This window comes from Chelonia mydas, chromosome 1, assembly GCF_015237465.2.
Source record: "Chelonia mydas isolate rCheMyd1 chromosome 1, rCheMyd1.pri.v2, whole genome shotgun sequence".
Classification (NCBI taxonomy): domain Eukaryota; kingdom Metazoa; phylum Chordata; order Testudines; family Cheloniidae; genus Chelonia; species Chelonia mydas.
In genome coordinates this window covers 158,703,548-158,719,380 of record NC_057849.1, presented here as the reverse complement: position 1 = coordinate 158,719,380, position 15,833 = coordinate 158,703,548, and the positions used below count along the sequence as shown (strand labels likewise).

General features: G+C 52.5%; 1 protein-coding gene across 5 annotated transcripts in view; it reads left to right on the top strand.

Moving 5' to 3' along the window:
• Positions 1-15,833, top strand: part of DYRK1A (dual specificity tyrosine phosphorylation regulated kinase 1A) — a 142,443-nt gene that overhangs the window by 82,677 nt on the left and 43,933 nt on the right. The gene's annotated exons all lie outside the window — the stretch shown is intronic.

The following is a 15,833-nucleotide window of genomic DNA, read 5'->3' as shown; positions in this document are numbered from 1 at the left end:
GCTTACCATCTGCCTCAGCTCCTGCCTCTGGGACTCAACTGCTCGCCTGGCTTGCCACACCCTTTTGGTGCCATTTGGGCCTGAAGCAGCAGCCAGCAAATGTTGACGTTGACTGTTTCTTTGCAAGCACACGTGGGTGCACATAGCCCCCCTCCCTTGGGACTGACCCTCCTCCCCCTTCCCTGCAGCAGTCTCCTTCTCTCCCCCCCCACCCCCTTGCATCTCTTTGCCCTCGCTTTTTGCCCCAGCCCCTCAGCAGCTTCAGTTTGTTTGCCTGCCCTAGTCTTTTCCCTCTGCAGTTTTTGCTTGTTTGTTTGCCCTGCCCCAGCATCTGAAGCTAGCCCCTTGGTTTCCCTGCCCTACCTCCAGCCTGGTTGTTCCTCCCCACCCCTGTGGCCCCCTACCCTGACTAGCCCCTTGCTCTGTGCACCCATGCCCCCTCCCATGCGCTTGTGCCCCTCCCCTGTTTCAGTTCACTGCACACCCCCCCACCCCATGCTATTATAACTCTCCCTCCCCTAGTGCAGCTAGGGGAGGTGGAATCCCTTCCTGAGTTGGTGACTGACACCCCTCCCCCCCCCCCGCCCAGTCTTTGCCTTCGTAGACCGCCTCTATCCAGCCCCGCACTTCTGGCGCCCTCCTCCCCTGCCTACAGCCTAGTGGGGAGGAGTGGTTGACCCGTTTCTCCCCCCCCCTCCAGTGTTTCCCCTCCATCCCTGCTCATTATGGCAGGGAACAAGGTGGGTGGGACCCCTTGGGCAGCCCCCACAGCCCCTCCCCCACCTGCACCCCGTTGCCCCCTGTGGCTCCCACTTCAACCGCCGCTGCCAAACCACCTGCTGCCGCCCCCACTGGGGCACCAGCAGCAACGGGCAAAGAGGTGGACTCCACTGCTGCCACATCCCTCGCCCCCTCCGACTCTGGGGGGACCCCCCAACCAGCGGGAAAGGCCAAGGGAAAAAGAAGGGCAAAGGCCCCGCCAAAATGGCAAAGCCCTCCGTGGTAAGGGCTGCTCCCTCTGCTGCGGCCCTGTCACCAGCTGTGGCATACCTCCCCGTTGCTCCCTCCACCAGCTCTGCGGGTGCCCCTCTCCCGGCCCCCAGGGCGTATACCCAGGTGGCGGCAGCTCCCCCACCTGCCACTACATCATCTTTCCCGGCCACCACCTCTGCTATCATCTCTGGCAGCTGGGGCCCCTTCCCCACCTTGACCAGGAAGCGTGGCGTCCATTGCCTCCTGGTGCCCGCCTCGCCCCATGTGGAGACGTACGTGCGGGCGCTGGCGACGGTGGTGGGGCCCACAGCCAGAGTGGTGGCTTCCAAAATATATGGGAAGGTGGTTGTCTTCCTGGCATCAGAGGCCACCTCCCAGGATGCAATGGAGAAGGGCCTGGTGGTGGGGGGTGTGTTCGTCCCCCTGGAGCCGCTGGAGGACCTGGGCGTGTGGTTTGTCCTGACCTCCGTTCCTCCCTAATGCCGCCCTGCTACGTGCCCTCTCTGCCCTGGGGAGACCCCTCTCCGTAGTCAGCCCTCTCTCCCTGGGCTGCAAAGATCCCTCCCTCTGTCATGTCCTCTTGTTCTGCTGGCAGGTGCAGCTTCAAATGCTGCTGGCGGCGCGTGATGGAGAGGTGCTCGAGGGGTCCTTTCTGGTCACCTACCAGGGGGCCCGCCACTGGGTGCGCTACTCTACGGGGGAGGCATGGCGTTAACTCTGCTGGGCGATGGGGCACGTCAGGAGGGACTGCCCCTTAGCCCGGCACGGAGGAGCGTCCATGACCCCTGAGCCCCAGCAGGGCGCCGGCCCCGTCATCACCGGCCCCCCTGGCTGCCCGGCACCACCTCTCCTCCTCCCCGATCCACCCCTGCTCCCACTCGGGCCCTGCGGGCACGTCCCGTGGTGCACCAGACGAACGGGAGAGCCCCGCCTCCGCTGCGTGCAGTCTGGCAGGGCCTGTGGAGGAGGGTGTGGCGGGGGTGTTGCCGGGCATGGGAGAGGGCCTGCCCTGGGGGGAATCTTCCCTCCCTCGTGCTCCCCCAGCACTACCTCACCAAGTCCCCGTGCCATTGCCCTTGCCCCCCCGACTCCACCGCTGCTGGGCAGCCCACAGATGATGCCATGGAGGCCTCGGCCCTAGTACAGGGTAAGTGGGACAAGCGGAAGGCTCGAGCTCTGCTCCTCCCATCTGATGCGGAGGACCCTCAAAAGACCAGGAAGGGGGCTACCGACACTGAGCCTTCTGCCTTGCCTCGGCGTGAATTCCATCCACAGGTGCTGGCTGGGGAAGACGTGGCAGCACTGGAGGCTAGCACTGCCCCTCCTCTGGAGTCCCTCCTAGAGGAGGCCCCTGATGGAGCCCCTCCTGCCCCCTTGACACCTAAAGCCCCTGCGAGCCCTGAGGCAAGCGTTGCTTCAGGTGCTGGCTGGGAGGACCTCGGGGTGCTGCGTGGTGATTTCTCCTCCATCTTTGAGGAGATTGAGGCCCTGGGTCTGACTCCAGTCACTCAGGGGGAGAATGACCCTTTGCCAGCGGGCCTCGATCTGGGTGACCTCACCTCAGCCCCCCCTTTCCCCATGCTCCCTCCCCCTAACCACTGCTTCCGCTCCCACCTCTGAGGAACCCATGGACTCTCCCATCGGCCCAGCTGCAGATGGCACTGTGCTAAAGGCTGCCGAGCCTGTTGAGGTGATGGCCAGTATCATGCAGCTGGGACCTGAGTCACCAGGGGCATCCCTCGTTGATAGGGGGCAGCTGACCCCCTTCCCGGGTGGGGGCCCCCCTGCTGATTATCCACCCACTGATGCCGTGGCTACAACATCCGCCATGGAGCCCGAGCCCGAGATCACCAAGGGCCCAGACCCTTGAGCCTGACCAAGATGTGCCACCCTTCAGTGGCTCGGCCGCTGGGGCTCACGATCCCACTTCCACCCCTCTCTCCAACCCTGCACCAGACCCCTGCCCTGCCCTGCCCATGACGCCAATCCCAGCCCCCTCCCCTCCACCTCCCGTGCTGCTATTGCCGCCCTGGGGCCCTCTCCTTCCCCTTCCCGAAGGATGACCCCCAGGGAGCGGCCTTCGTGTTCCCCTGTCCTGACCCCCTAGGGGCTGCTATTTTCCCTCCGCTGCCCCACACTGAGCCGGGGTTTGAGGTGGGCTGTGTGGTGCCGGCACATTGGACACCATGCTGGGAGTCTGCCCCCTGCCTGCTTGTCTCGGTAGGCCACGGGGCTTTGACAGGGGACCCACCGGAGGATGGTTGGGGGCTAGTGACCCCGCCCCCCATACGCTGCAAGAAGAGCTGCAGGAGTTTCCGTGGCTCCTGCAACAAAGTGCACCTCGCTCTCCAGCAATGGGGGATGGATTTCCATTAAATCCTCGGGGCCTTGAGGGTCCTTTTGGGGGAGGGTAAATGGACCAGGAGGCAGGCTGCTTCAGCCTACCGGCGGGCCCACAGCTTCCATGGCCCTCTGCTCACCTACGGGGTAGGTCACGGTTTGCTGTGCGGCCCAACAGGGGCCATGAGCGTCCCTGCCAGCGAGGATCTCTCCCCAGCCCTCCCCATGGCACCCATCATCTTTGCAACATTAAACACCCGGAGCTGTAGAACGGGTCTCCGCAGGTGCCAGGTGCTCTCCTTCCTTTGGGGGTTGGGGGGTACTCTGGTTTTCCTGCAGGAGACCCATACAGATCCGGCTGCTGAAGCAAGTTGGCGGCTGGAGTGCGGGGACAGGGTCTATTTTAGCCACCTCACAGTTCATATGGCTGGAGTGGCTACCCTATTTTCCCCCGACCTATGGCCCGAGGTGCTGGGGGTTGCTGAGGCTGTGCTGGGCTGCCTGCTGCACCTCTGGGTCTGCATGGAGGGGCTGGTGGTCAACCTTGGCAACGTTTACGCCCCGACTTTGGGCCCCGAGTGGCTGCGCTTTTATCAGTAGGCGTCTGCCTTCCTCGGCTCTTTGGATTCTTGCAAGTGCCTGGTCTTGGGCGGGGACTTTTACACCACCCTCGATGAGCAGGACCGCTCAGGGATCGAGCATTGCCTGGCCACTGCGGATGTTCTCCGGGAGATTGTCAGCCATCACTCCCTGGTGGACTTCTGGCACAACCACCACCCGGACGAGGTCTCAACGTTCACCTTTGACCGGGTGGAGGCCCATCGGTTGCTCCACTCCTGGTTAGATTGCATATACCTATCACGCTGTCACCTTTCACGGGCCCACTCCTCCAACATCCGGCCGGCCCTGTTCTCGGATCACCGCCTGGCGACCGTGACTGCCTCTCTCAGTGTGGAGAGGCCGGGGCTGGCCTATTGGCATTTACTAACAGCTTGTTGGAGGATGTGGGCTTTGTGGTGTCCTTCCGAGAGTTCTGGCTGGCCTGGCTAGGGTAGAGGTGCGTCTTTCCCTTGGCGCGGCACTGGTGGGACGTGGGGAAGGTGCACGCCTGGCTCTTCTGCCGCGACTACACCCTGGGCGCTAGCTGACGGAGGGATGCAACGATAGAGCAGTTGGAACGGGGGGTCTTAGAGCTGGAGAGGCATCTGGCCGCCAGCCCCAAGAATCCACCCCTCTGCGGAGTTTGCCGGGAGAAGTGGGAGGAGCTCCGGGCCCTCGAGGACCATCAGGCCCGGGGCGCCTTTGTTCAATCCTGCATCCATCTCCTTCGGGAGATGGATCGTGGCTCCCGCTTCTTCTATGCCCTGGAGAAAAGGAGGGGGGCCAAGAAGCATGTCACCTGCCTCCTGGCAGAGGACGGCACCCCCCTCACGGATCCAGCAGAGAGATGCGGTAGGGCCAGGGCCTTCTATGTGGGCCTTTTCTCCCCAGATCCGACCGATCCTAATGCTTGCAGAGTGCTCTGGGACGGACTCCCGACAATCAGTGCAGGCGCCCGAGAGCAGCTAGAGCTGCCTCTCACTCTGGCCGCGTTCTCGGATGCCCTCCGCTGCATGCCCACCAATAAATCCCTGGGCATGGGCAGGCTGACCGTGGAGTTGTACCGTGTGTTCTGGGACGTCCTCGGCCCAGACCTAGTCACCATCTGGGCTGAGTCCTTGGAGAGCGGGGTCCTCCCCCTGTCGTGCAGGCGAGCCATGCTTGCCTTGCTCCCAAAGAAGGGGGACCCCTGCGACCTTTCGAATTGGCATCCCGTCTCGCTTCTCAGCACGGACTACAAAGTTGAAGCGACTGCCATCTCGCTGCGGCTACGGTCCGTGCTGGCAGACGTGGTCCACCCCGACCAGACCTACACCATCCCGGGCTGTACCATCTTTGACAATCTGTATTTGGTCCGGTATATGTTGGAGCTTGGGTGTAGGAATAATCTGTCGTTCGCCCTTCTGTCCCTGGATCAGGAGAAGGTGTTCGATAGGGTGCACCACGGGTATCTCCTGAGCACTCTGCGAGCATTTGGCTTCGGACCCCAGTTTGTGGGTTTTCTCCAGGTGTTGTGCACCTCCGTGGAGTGTCTGGTCAGGCTCAACTGGACCCTGACCAAGCCAGTCAGCTTCGGGTGGGGAGTATGGCAGTGGTGCCCTCTCTCGGGCCAGCTGTATGCTCCGGTGATCGAGCCCTTCCTCTGTCTCCTCTGCTGAAGGCTGACGGGGTTGGTGCTGCCGGAGCCGGAGTTGCGGCTGGTCCTGTCGGCATACGCTGATGATGTGCTCCTCATGCCCAGGTGACTTGGTGTGGGTGGAGGCTTGCCAGGTTATCTACTTGGCGGCCTCCTCTGCCCAGGTCAGCTGGGTCAAGAGCTCTGGCCTGGTGGTCGGGAATGGGTGGCAGGTGAGCTCCCTCCTACCCGCACTTCAGGCCATCCGGTGGAGCATGGGTCCACTGCTCTATCTTGGCATTTACGTTTCTGCCACGCATCCGTCTCTGCCGGAGAACTGGCAAGGTTTAGAGGGCAGGGTGGTAGAGCGGCTCCGGAGATGGATAGGACTTCTCCGGTGCCTCTCCCTCCGAGGGAGGGCACTGGTGCTCAATCAGCTAGTCCTGTTCATGCTCTCGCAGTGGCTCAACACTCAGGTCCACGTCTTCCGCCTCCAGGCCCTGCAGAGGCTCCTTGATAGCGCAGGTAGTCCGGCGTGGAGCGTACTGGCACACACCTTCCTGCACCGCTTCCGAGGGCTCAGATACGACCGGCAGCTCCTTTATCTCCATCCGAGGGATCTTCCGCGAGACCTCCTCCGGACCTGGAAACTGCTCTTGGCGACCAGGTCTGTGGCAGCCACCGAGGGGGCGGATCTCCTTGTGGAGCTCCAGCTACACAACCCCCAGCTCCATGTGCAGGTGGCGGAGTTCCCCTCAGTGCGCCAGCGGTTGGTCCTGGCGGAAGTCACAGGAGTCGGAGACCTCCTGAACTACGACCGGGGAGACTGGCTGGATCCCCTGATGCTCGCATGGCACATGGGGCTCTCCAGGCCTCATACTCCCCGGTGTACTTCAGGAGGCAAGGGCTGCTTTACCGTCCACAGCTCGGGTTTTCCTCGACCGGGTCCTGTGAGAGGGCATGCCCCGCCCACCCTCCACCCCAGGCCCTTTGGACCTTTTCATCAAGCCCCTGCCCTGTGGACGTTCCCCGCCATCCCCGCCCCTTTACCATGAGCCGGCTGCACGAGTTGCAATCGCTTCGGTTCCAGACTGCGCTGAGAAAACATCTGTACACGCTTGTGCTCCACACCCTTCATGTCCTCACCCTCGCATCCCATTTCGTCACGAAGTCGCGGGACCTTCTGCCACCTCTGGAGGGTGAGGAGCCCCGGTGGGCCATCCTATATTCCACCCTGGTCCCGAGGACTGCTGGGGACATCAGCTGGCAGCTCCTTCACAGAGCCGTGAGCACGGGTGTGTACTTGGCTCAGTTCATTCCCCTCCCAGACACCTGCCCCTTTTGCGGCATGAGGAAGACCCTGGCACACGTTTACCTGGCGTGTGCCAGGTTGCAGCCTCTATTACCACTCCTCTTGGACATCATGTTATGTTTTTGGTTGCACTTTTCCCCTCACCTGTTCATCTACGCACTCCCCATCTGTGGCCCCACAAAGTCGCAGGACCTCCTTGTCAACATTCTCCTAGCCCTGGCCAAAATGAACATCAACAAAACCAGGAAAGGAGGTTGGCCGATGGGAGTTTCCTTCGCCTGTGGGGCCTATTTTCGCTTCTCAGTCCGTTCACGTATCTGGGCAGAGTTGCTCTGGGCGGCGTCCGCTGGCTCCCTTGACACCTTCGAGGAGCAGTGGGCACTGTCCGGGGTTCTCTGCTTGGTGTCCCCGTCAGGTTCCCTTTGTTCAACCCTGTGACCTCACTCCCGTTCCTGTTATCTCATTAGGTGTCACACGGAATTATTTGGTTTCCCGGACCTGTGGATCCTCCCCTTAGGCTGGGGGGAGGCCCTTTAGCAGTGGGCGGGCTTTATTTGCCCACTTCCTGGACACCAACAGGACTACTCTGCTGTACCCAACTGGCCTGGGTCTATCACAAAGAGAAGAAAATTTAGTACATCCACAGAACAGGTTTGGAACCACTCAGGCATTAAATTAAGTGCAAGTTTAAAACATTGAGTGTGGAGAACTTCTACCATCACTCAGTTGTTTGAGGCCATAGCCCCTCACGCATCCCAAGACAGACCAGAACAAATTAGTGGAATCAGTTTTAGGGTTTTTATATTGGTGCACTGTAAAATCTGAGTACTTCCCATGTTACTTAGATTGGCATTCGGAGGTATCTGATGGTGTTGTTGGAGTCTAATGTTCTTTCTTTTCCTTCATTCTTTTCTTTTTTCTTGTATATGTAGGGTGAAATAGTTATAAATTTAAGCTTTTCCATCAAAACAAGAATTAATCAGGAGGGTTATGATGCATGGTGACCTAAAAGTGGTCAAGCTCTGGATCATTATAATCTTTTCTGAAAGTTCATTCCACATCTGGATCCCCTAGACCAGGGGTGGACAAACTTTTTGGGCCGAGGGCCACATTTGGGTGGGGAAATTGTATGCCGGGGGAGGGGGTTGGGGTGTGTGTGTGAAGGGGTGCGGTGTGCAGGAACGGGCTCAGGGCAAGGGATTGGGGCAGAGGAGCGGTCCGGGATGTATGAGGGGGCTCAGGAAAGGGAGCTGAGGTGCAGGAGGGGTTCAGGCTCTGGCCCAGCACCGCTTATCTAAAGTGGCTCCGGATGGCAGCGGCGCACACCGGGGCCAGGGCAGGCTCCCTGCATGCTTGCCGTGGCCCCACGCAGTGCCTCTGGGAAGTGGCCAGCACCACATCTCTGCGTGACCCCTGCGGGAGGGTGGAGTGCACACAGCTCCACGCGCTGCCCTTGCCATGCCTCCAGGTTCCCCGTTTCCGGCCAACGGGAGCTGCGGGGGGCGGTGCCTGGAGGCAAGGGCAATGCACGGAGCTCTTTCCCCACCTCCTCCCATGGGGGGCAATCCCGCGGGCCAGATCCAAAGCCCTGAGGGGCCTGATCCGGCCCACGGGCCATAGTTTGCCCAACCCTGCCCTAGACTGAAGCTGCCTTGTCTTTTGAGTTGCATGGTTTGTTTTGAGTGTTATAATCTCTGTTGTCCCTGAGGAATGCATCTTGGATGGCAGTTTGTAGATGCTCTTGCATTCTTCTAAGTAGCTAGGATCTGATCTATTAATGTCCTTAAAGATCAGGACCAAGGCCTTGAACTGACAGTGGAAGACTGGGAGAGAGTTGAGGGACCAGAGCAAAGGAAATGATGCACTCAAAGTGTCTTAACTTATTAAAGAGGTGGGCAGCCTCTATGTATCAGCTGCAGCCTGTCCATTTTTTTTACATCAATTTAGATACAGCAAATTACAATAATCCGCTCTGGAGGTAACATACTCAGATTACCATGATCAAGTTCTCTTATGGGAGGAAAGAGCAAAGTTTGCTAGTAGGCTGGAGATGAAAAACAGGCCTTTTTCCCCCTTTCTTTAATTTTAAAAAAATAAAATAAAAAAATCACTGACAGTACCAGGTCATCCAGGCTCAGTGATGAGGCAGAAAAATAACAGATGCTTTACCCAACTTTGTCAAACTGGACGCATATTTTCGAAGAAAGGAAAGTGTCCCAGGTAGTTTCTCGAAAAAGCAGCAGCAGTGGCTTTCAGTGAGCTGATGCTGTGTTTTGATTTATAAGCCTTGAAAGGTTTAGGATGTAGCTGAGACAGTGTCTCTGAACCAGTGACATATTATCTCAGTTAATATCAAGCAGAGGTGTTTGAGCTGGTGTTCCTTCAATATAACTGAGATTTGCTGTCAAGCCTCATGTCATTGGAAGAGGAGCTTATGTTCTCACTATATTTAATTGATCTCGTTTACCTTTTGCAGAAAAAGATAAACGATGGTTTAGATGAGCAATTACAGCTACAACTATGGGTCCTGAAAAGAAATGACTTGAGTTGTTGAAGTACTGTGCTGCCTATGCCTTGTCTATCTAATAATGAAAATTGTGGAGATATAGCCATAACCATGAAAACAGGGTCTTTCAGTGGTACCACATATACTGTGTCTTTGTCTGAAGCCCAGTTGAGAGGCATCCAGGATGTTAGCACATGCCACTTCCTCACAGATTTTTGCCTGAGAGTCTGAGGTTGAAGAAAAGGTCATAGTTGGAACGGTCTTCTGGATCAAGTATTCAATTTCTGACTATTAGGTGAAGTTAGTTTTTCAGGGAGATTCTCTGAAACAAGGCTGCGATGGTTTCTTTTACGAGTGGAAGGCGTTGATCGTTTCCATTAGGTGCTTTTCCCAGCCGGCACAATTATTGAATTATTTCACATGTGGTAGCTCTGATCTCTTCCAGAGTTTCTTGAGATTCACCAGTGCGATGGAGCCAAACTCTGGGAATGGGTAATGTAGTTTGGTCAAGTAGATCTAATCTCCATGGATTTCAGTAAAGCATTTGATACGGTTCCACGTGGGAAATTATTAGTTGGGATTAATACGAGAATCGAAAGATTGGTAAGGCACTCACTGGTTAAAGGAGAGACTGCAATAGGTTATACTGAAAGGAGAATTGTCAGGCTGGAGAGAGCTTACTAGCGCAATTTCTCAAGGATCGGTCATGGGACCCATCTTATTTAACATTTTCTTTCATGACCGTGGCACAAAAAGTGGGTGTGCGCTAATAAAATTTGTAGATGACATAAAGTTGGGAGGTATTGTCAATATGGAGGAGGACTGGAATATCATACAAAAAGATTTTGACCTTGAAAACTGATGTAATAGAAATTGGATGAAATTTAATAATGCAGAGGAGTGCAAGGTCAAGCACTTATGGGCTTACAACAAGAATTTTTGCTATAAGCTGGGGACAGATCAGTTGGAAGCAACAGAGGACAACAAGAGATCTGGGTGTATTGGTCAATCATGGGATGACTATAAGCTGCCTATGTGATGCGGCCGTGAAAAAGGGTCATGCAGTCCTAGGATGCATCAGATGAGGTATTTCCAGTAGAATTAGGGAAGTGATATTACTAAGGCTATTACTTTGTAGTAAGGCTACAGTTTTGTCATGGAGGTCGCAGAAGTCACGGAATCCGTGACTTCAGCCCTGGCGGCTGGGAACTGCAGGGTCCTGCTGCCTCCTGCAGTGGCAGGGAGCTGTAAGGTACCCCTGCCGCCTGAGGCAGCAGGCACCCAAGCTTGCAGCCACCATAGGCAGGTGGGTACCCCACAGCTCCCGGCTGCTGTGAAGGACACGGGGATCCTGGCAGCTCCCCACTGCAGCGGTGGCAGGGGAATTCCCAGAGTGCTCCCTATCGCTGGGGAAAGGGCAGGGGAACCCTGGAGCTCTGAGCCCCCCCAAATGGTGGGGCCCCAGAGCTCCCAGCCTTGCCGCAGCTGCCCAGTCCCTTCCCATTTTGTCATGGATATTTTTAATAAAAGTCAGGGACAGGTCACAGGCAATAAAGAAAAATTCACGGCAGTCCATGACTTGTCCCTGACTTTTATTAAAAATATCCATGACAAAATCTTAGCCTTAGTTATTACCATTATACAAGGCACTGGTGACAACTGATCTGGAATACTATGTGCAATTCTGCTCTCCCTTCTTTAAGAAAAATGAATGCCAAATTGAACAGGTGCAGAGCAGGGCTGCTAGGATGATCAGAGGAATGGAGAAGACTCAGAGCTTGGCTTTTTTAGCCTAACCAAAAGAAGGCTGAGGGGAGATATGATTGCTTTCTGTAAATAAATCAGAGAGATAAACACCAGGGAAGGAGAGGAGTTATTTAAGTTAAGTGCCATTATTGGCACAAAAACAAATGGCTATAAACTGGCCTTCAGTATGTTTTTAGGCTTGAAATGAGATGCAGGCATCTAATCGTCCAAGGAGTGAAGTTCTGGAACAGCCTTTCAAAGGAAGTAGTGGGTGCTAAAATCCTAACTTGTTTCAAGACTGAGCTTGATAAGTTTATGAAGGGGATGGTATGCTTGCCTACAATGGTTTATGGCCCATCTGTGACTGCTGTTAGCAAATATCTCCAATGGTACGAGATGGGGCGGAGGGTTCTGAATTACTTCAGAGAATTCTTTCCCACGTGTCTGCGTGGAGGGTCTCACCCATATGCTCATGGTCTAATTGATTGACATATTGGGGTCAGGAAGAGATTGGCAGAGACCCTGGTGTTTTTTTCACCTTCCTCTGCAACATGGGGCATTGCTCACTTGGTGCTTTGAATTAGAGTAAATGGTGGATTCTCTGTAACTTGAAGTGTATAAATCAAGATTTGAGGACTTCAGTAACTCAGCCAGAGGTTGTGTATCTTTTACAGGAGTGGGTGGGTAGGTGAGGTTCTGTAATGTGCGATTTATGCAGGAGGACAGAGTAGATGATCATGATGTTCCCTTCTGGCCTTAAAGTCTCTGAGTTTTAAATTTTTCTGCCTCATTTAGCTCCATTCCTATTCAGAAAATCTAGCCAGCAAAGAATGTGAGCTCTGCTGTAATTTGAATTCTGGGTCCAACTCTGGATTGCATTCTGCTTGATTTGCTAGTTTGCTATGTGGAACAGCTACATTGGCCATGATTTTGGTTTTGCTTTAGTTTCTTTACTGTGATGGTGTAGTCCTGTGAATAGTTTTTTGTGCTATTGGCAGATGAATTAGGGTCCAGTTTTGTACTACTTTCATTGTAATCCTCTGCCTATACATTTTTTTCCACAGCAGTTCATTTGAGCTATGATGGTCTATGGTGGCTTGGGGCCAAAGTGTCAACTGTAATGGTCGTCAAGTCATGGTAGTTATTGGGAACTTTACTTTGTAGGTGAGTGTCTTGTTGTCCCAGGATAAATTGAAAATTGAATAATCAAATATTTTCAAGGATGAACCAGCCTTGATTGCTTCCCTAGTAAAATGAAGGAAAGGCCCTGATTTTCATTAGGATGTGGCAGTTGCTGGCCCAAAAAAGTAAATGTGGTTTCTCCCATACTGGAAATTGGTCCCGAGTGTATTTGGCTAAGTGTGAGAGTTGGAGATGGTGTGAAAGCATCCGGTGGTCACCCCGTAAACTAAAAGATCACACACTAATACTGGTGTTACTTATATGGAAGTTGAAGTTGCTGAGTATGACCACCTTTGAGGTTCCAGAACCCTCCTGGCCAGCGGATCTATTATGTTTTTCCCGGAAGTTTCCAGGATTTTCATCTGAAGAGTCTAGACCACCAAGAGGCCTAGCTTTTTTTTTTTTTTCCCTCACAGATTAGATGGGTGCACTCAAATATTACTGTTTCTGTAGTGCAGTGTCCCCTGCACCTGAGGTTAGTGGGATTAGGATGGCTATTCTGCCTACTTATTTATTCTTTCTAACTCATTGGATCTTTCTTGGCTTTCAATATATTGTAATGACTACATAAGGATTAGATGTGCTAGAGTAGGGTTGGAAGTGGCATTGAACCAGGTCTGTGGTGCAGGCAAGATCAGGTTTCAAGGATCAGATTTTGAACGGTGGTTGTTTTTGTTGATGGCTGACCTTGTATTCATCAGCAGAAGCCTGACTTTCTCTCAGTTTCTCTGTGTCTCCATTCCATGCAGGAATTGGTAAAGTTAGGAACAGTTGGTTTCCAGATTTTTCAACAGGCCTTGTATTCCAGTTGTTAAAATTCTGAGTGTTTGACATTGATGTGCTGGCCTCTCATGGAAAAGGTTTGCATGCGGGAATTGATGTGTGGAACCAAGCACAGAAACCTTGCACATTTTTATGTGGAATTGTTCCAGCTAGTGAATAGCCTGGTTAATTTGGGCTGCCTCCAACCTGAAACAGTCCAGAAGTTGATACAGAATGCAGTTGCCCACCTATTAAATTGCGCTTCACAATAAGCGTACATACAGCAACACTGCTGCTCAGTTGATTAGTTTTCTTTTGGCTTCCATGTTGTATTTAAGTTATTTAACATATAATGCCCTAAATGTAATGGAATTTGGCCATCTGAGAAATCTGTATGTCTGTGTTATTACTGCAGCTGTCATCTATAATGAAGCTTGAGTGAGATACTGCTTGGTTTAAGTGGGTGGAGACTACTGATGAAGTATTCTGTTACTGGTCTTCTCTGGAAGTTATTTTACCTCTAGATCCACTGGAGCCTGATTTTGTTTAACCATGTAGGTGTACTGCAAATCTCTTAGTGTGTCAGGTTTTTAGCTCAACAGGGGACATAAGCCCAGGATCCTTGTCTGATGCCTTTTTAATCTAATGGTTTGGTGTATACTTAGTTGCCGGTTCCACTGATTTCCAGAGTGCTCTGCAAGAGAAGAAAGTACTTGGCCAAACTATATGGATGGCTCTCCTGTGGTTGAGGCAGTTTTGGTTCCCAAGCAGCCTGAACCTGTCAATCTGCCAACCAAGGACCTTGCATCTGCTTCTGGATCTGCTGTTGCAGGATGAAGAGAAGATTCTGTACCCAGATCTGAATTCCCTTGATCTCACAGTTGGGCTGCTGGATGGATATTGGAAGTAGAGCATTTGTGCTCTTTACCTGTCCAGAATATTTTAGAGAACAGTAGAAAGTCTCTGCAAGATGCTCACCTGGTGAAATGGACAAGGTTTTCTTGTGGATGTCATCAGAAGTCCCTGATTCCACAAGAAACTTTGGTGCTGGAGATTTTAGACTACTTTCTGGGCTTGAAGCAGAGTAACCTGTTTCTCAGCTCAGTGAAAGTCCATCTGGTAGTTCTTTATGCACGCCATCCACCTATAGAAGGTCACAGTGTCTTTTCTTATCCAATTGTAATCAGATTTTGAAGAGCCTGGCTAAGGTGTTTCCAACTGTTTAAAAAAACCAGTCCCACCATGGGACCTTAACTTAGTACTTTTGGCCCTGATTGGGCCTCTGTTTGAGCTGATGGCAGTCTGTTCCCTGTTACTTTTCAATGAAAACATCCTTTCTGGTTGCCTTTACATCTGTGAGGATGGTGGAGAGAGAGACCCAACCATTGATGGTAGTCCCTCCTTATACTGTTTGTTACCTAGACAAGGTGTCTGTAAGGGCACATCCTAAGTTCTGGGTTCCATGTATTCCATGATTCCACAACTGTGGTTGCTTCTGAATTTACTCTTTTCCACAGAGTTGTGCTGCAAATGTATTTTTGAAATAAAATTCTGTTCAACCCTGGAGGACAGAAACTAAAAAGTGTTTAAGATAAAACCTTGAGCAGAGTGGAAACCAATGAAAGGACCTCTGCAGAGTACCCGAAACAGTAGCTCTTAAAAGGAGTGAACCCAGTTAGGGCTCTGTGGACGACATGATGCCTGGGAAAATTGCCATTTTTCAAGGTGTTATAGAACTCTGCATTTTGGCCACAGAATTTTCCATTTTGATGCAACAAAACATCCAGCCTTTATATGTCTCTCCCTGCCGTGCAGTTGCCTCTTGCACTTCAGTTTTTCCTGCCTAAAAGGTAATAAATTGGGTTGTAGTGCATGCTTCCTGGTGGAGCTGTGCAACAGGGGTCAGAGAGTTAGGGCTAGAGTCCAGCTTGTAGTCAGGGAATATGGATCCAGAAATGTAGATTGGTGAACTAGGCTGTCTGTAGAAAAGCAGAGTGGCTGAGGCCCCAGGGAAATGAGCTGCTGAATCTGTATACAAGTTATCCTCTTCCCTGGAATGCTTCAGGGAAAGAGGTTACTTTTGTCAAGCCGCCTGGACAACATCTTGGGAGCAGAGGCCTGGGGATTGTAGCTGGCCTCCTTGGAGATCATAGCAAAAATTCCCATCTTTGAAAATAATCGCTTGACATATTTTATTGGTATTTCCTTACGAATCATAGGTGAGGGTGTCTGTGAATGGGAGTTAAGGGTTACAGTACTCTTCTCTCTGTGAGTATTCAGCCACAATTGAGATCAGAGGTACTCAAGCTGAAGCTGTCTCAGTATAAATGAGAGGAATCCTGCTCAGAGGGCCTTTGTTTTGGAATTTGCTTCCCACTTTGGTCTGCCAGAGTCCAAGTTTGTTAACATTGTGGGCACATTTCAAAACCATCTTCTGTCTCTTTTCTGATGTCAGGGATGGGGTAGACTGCACGGATATGATATGGGCAGTCCTTTCGTTATTTAGTTATTTTAAGGTATGGGATAGGCCTTTAAACGGACCTTAAATTGCATTTTAGAAATTTCAGTAAATAAAAAATGGTGGTAGAATAAATTAATGCTTTTAAAGAATTTATGGGTTATTGCTGCAGAATTTAGTCCATTGTGTTGCAGCATACACAGGGCTCTGAAGTTATCCTCTATTTTAAACAGTGTCCAAGACATTTTATAACTATTGTTTAAATGACTCTGAAATTAAAAAATTCCTACTTTACCAAGTGTTGTGTGTCAGCATAATT